Raw genomic sequence first — 3,660 nt, 5'->3', positions numbered from 1 at the left:
TACACAGAGTGAGAAAGACAAAGTCAACTGAGTAACTTAAGTTTGAACATCGACAACTGGTTAACCAAAAGTCAGAGCGACAAATGATTAACCAAGGAGGCAACTCAGTAACTGAAATTTCAATGTGGCAACTGGATAACCAAAGGGACAACTCGATAACTGAAGTTTCAAGGAGGCTACTCATTAACTGAAATTTGAACATCGACAACCGGTTAACCAAAGACACAACTCATTAACTGAAATTTCAAAGAGGCAACTCATTAACTGAAATTTGAACATCGACAACTGGTTAACCAAAAGTCAGAGCGACAAATGATTAACCAAGGAGGCATTTCATTAACGGAATACTTGGCATTCACATTGGGGACGGAAGTCCGATGGGAATGTATTCGGCCGCCTTACCGGGGCTTCGGGTGCTGCTTTCCCGCTTGGGGAACCGAGTTGGGGTCGGCAAATGGACTTGTGCATTGTCTGAAACACTGGTTAATGAGTTGTCAAGGTAGGAAATCATAGACCAAAAGGGCAACTCATTAACTGAAATTTTGAACATCGACAACTGGTTAACCGAAAGTCAAAGCGACAAATGATTAACCAAGGAGGCAACTCAGCAACTGAAATTTGAATATCGACAACTGGATAACCTAAAGTCTGAGCGACAAATGATAAACCAAGGAGGCAACTCAGTAACTGAAATTTCAATGTGGCAACTGGATAACCAAAGGGACAACTCGATAACTGAAGTTTCAAGGAGGCAACTCAATAACTGAATATTGGGCATTAACATTAGGAATGGAAGTCCGATGGGAATGGATTCGGCCGCTTTACCGGGGCTTCGGGTGCTGCTTTCCCGCTTGGGGAACCGAGTTGGGGTCGGCAAATGGCCTTGTGCATTGTCTGAAACACTGGTTAATGAGTTGTCAAGGTAGCAAATCATAAACCAAAAGGGCAACTCATTAACTGAAACTTGAACATCGACAACTGGGTAACCAAAAGTCAGAGCGACAAATAAGTAACCAAGGTGGCAACTCATTAACTGAAATTTGAACATCGACAACTGGTTAACCAAAAGTCAGAACGACAAATTATTAACCAAGGTGGCAACTGATGAACTGAAATTTGGACTTCGACAAATGGTTAACCAAAAGTCAGAACGACAAATGATTAACCAAGGTGGCAACTCATAAATTGAAATTTTAAAATTGACAACTGGATAACCAAAAGTGGGAACTGATGTTTCGGACGGGTTTACAAACGGCAGGCTGACGCCCGGCAGAGTCCCGGGCTTCGGCTCCCTTGCGTAAGGGACCATTTCCGAAACGATTAAAGCCGAAAAATCCGAGTTCAGAGCGGAATTTTTTTTTCCCGTAATCGGCCGAACATTAAAAAAATTCTCCTTTGCCGCCGAGCAGGGCGGCATTCGAACGGGCACGGGAAGCCGCGTCTAACGGTGTAAAAACGGCTTGGCTCCGACGCGGGAGTGCGGAGATATGGCCGTTCAAATTTGTAGCGGAAATACGGAAGGAGAAAAATTTGACCACCTTTTGCGGGCCTCCGGTGATGCTTTCCGGCTTGGGAAAGTGAGTTGCTCCTGGCAAATTGACATGTGCATTTAACGATTTCGAGACATGATTAACCAAAACACGGAAGTCCGATGGGAAAAGATTCGGGCCCTTTAAGCGTGCCTCCCGTGATGCTTTCCGGCTTGGGAAAGTGAGTTGCTCCCGGCAAATTGACATGTGCATTTAACGATTTCGAGACATGATTAACCAAAACACGGAAGTCCGATGGGAAAAGATTCGGGCCATTTAAGCGGGCCTCCGGTGATGCTTTCCGGCTTGGGAAAGTGAGTTGCTCCCGCCAAATTGACATGTGTCATTTCTGGCAAGTGTCTCGTAACATAGTTTATGAGTTGGAGTTCGGGAAATCATTAACCAAGACGGAAGTCCCGATGAAGCAAAAAAAAAGGGCCATTTGCGGCGATTTGGGTGCTCCTGGTCGGATAGAGCTGGCCGTTTGACCCGCTGATTTGACACTTGTCATTTCTGGCAGGGGGGTTGGCGGGGTACCTGGAGAATGGTAGGAGGTGGTTTTTCGAGACTTGGTCTGTTTTCCAGATTACTGTCTAGGGCCTCCAGGTCTGCAGAGACCGACCCGGGCTGCCGTCCAACCGACTTTTAACCCTTTTTGGGTGGAAATTTATTTCCATTTTTAACCAATTTTCGGGTTTTTGGTCGGGCTTAAAAAATGGCAGCCTGACGCCTGGCAGAGGCCGGGGCTTCGGCTCCCTTGCGTAAGGGACCGTATTCGACCGGATTAAGCCCCGAAAATGGATCCAAATGTCGGCCGACCAAGTAAGCTTGCTGGGGAGAGAGGTTAATGCCGGGCTGGGCACCTCATTAACCAGTGAAAAGTTTTGGCTGCTGGAGAGACTAAGTCCGAGCCTGGGCACATCATTAACCATAAATGAAAAAGACGAGGCCGAGACTGGAGCATGGCTAACTGATTAACCAAATTGGCAAGGCCCGGGCTGATACTGAGCGAGCCACCCGTGGCCAGGGGGCTGGATGGCGGGAGAGAATCTAACCCCCAAAATATGGAAGTCCGATGAGAAAATATTCGGCCGCCTTTTGCGGGCCTCGGCTGTTGCTTCCCTTCCTGGGAAAGTGAGTTGCTCCCGGCAAATTGACATGTGCATTTTTTGATTTCGAGACATCATTAACCAAAACACGGAAGTCCGATGGGAAAATATTAGGGCCCTTCAAGTGGGCCTCCGGTGATGCTTTCCGGCTTGGGAAAGTGAGTTGCTCCCGCCAAATTGACATGTGCATTTAACGATTTCGAGACATGATTAACCAAAACGCGGAAGTCCGATGAGAAAAGATTCGGCCGCTTCACGCGGGCCTCGGGTGATGCTTTCCGGCTTGGGAAAGTGAGTTGCTACCGCCAAATTGACATGTGTCATTACTGGCAAGTGTCTCAGAACATAATTTATGAGTTGGAGTTTGGGAAATCATTAACCTAGTCGGAAGTCCCGATGAAGAAAAAAAAAAGTGCCATTTGCGGCGATTTGGGTGCTCCTGGTCGGATAGAGGTGGCCGTTTGACCCGCTGATTTGACACTTGTCATTTCTGGCAGGGGGGGTTGGGGGGGTGCCCGGAGATTTCCGGGAACACGATTCTCAGAACAAAATTCACTCAGCGGGAGCACTTTGAAAAGGCCCGAAAAGTGTTACTTTGCTAAAAGGCTCATTTTATGAATATAGGGACCTTTCCAAGAGTATTGGAAATTCATATTAAATTGGTTTTGTGGCTTTTATGACTTAATGACAAAAACTCTAAGTGTGAATCTGAAATCGTAGACAGACAGCAGAACCATATAAATAATTCCAGCGTCTAAGTTTCATTTGTTGTCTGTCACACAGGTGCCTCTGAACCGGTCAGGGCCTGTGACCCCACTGAGCTTGTTTTATGGCTTATGCACACGCAGTGTTTGCACCAAGTTCCCCTGTGTTGTGCGCTCAGTGGGCCCGTCCAAGACAGCAGAAACAAGATGTACATGCCAGCGTCTTTAAAGTTTCAGTTGTTGTCTTGTCACACAGGCGCCTCTGAACGGTCAGGGCCTGTGACCCCACTGAGTTGTTTACTGGGGCAAATGCACAAG

This window comes from Somniosus microcephalus, unplaced genomic scaffold (assembly GCF_052327205.1).
Source record: "Somniosus microcephalus isolate GS21.2 unplaced genomic scaffold, FLI_Smic_1.0 unresolved_chr5, whole genome shotgun sequence".
Classification (NCBI taxonomy): domain Eukaryota; kingdom Metazoa; phylum Chordata; class Chondrichthyes; order Squaliformes; family Somniosidae; genus Somniosus; species Somniosus microcephalus.
This window is presented reverse-complemented; position numbering follows the sequence as displayed.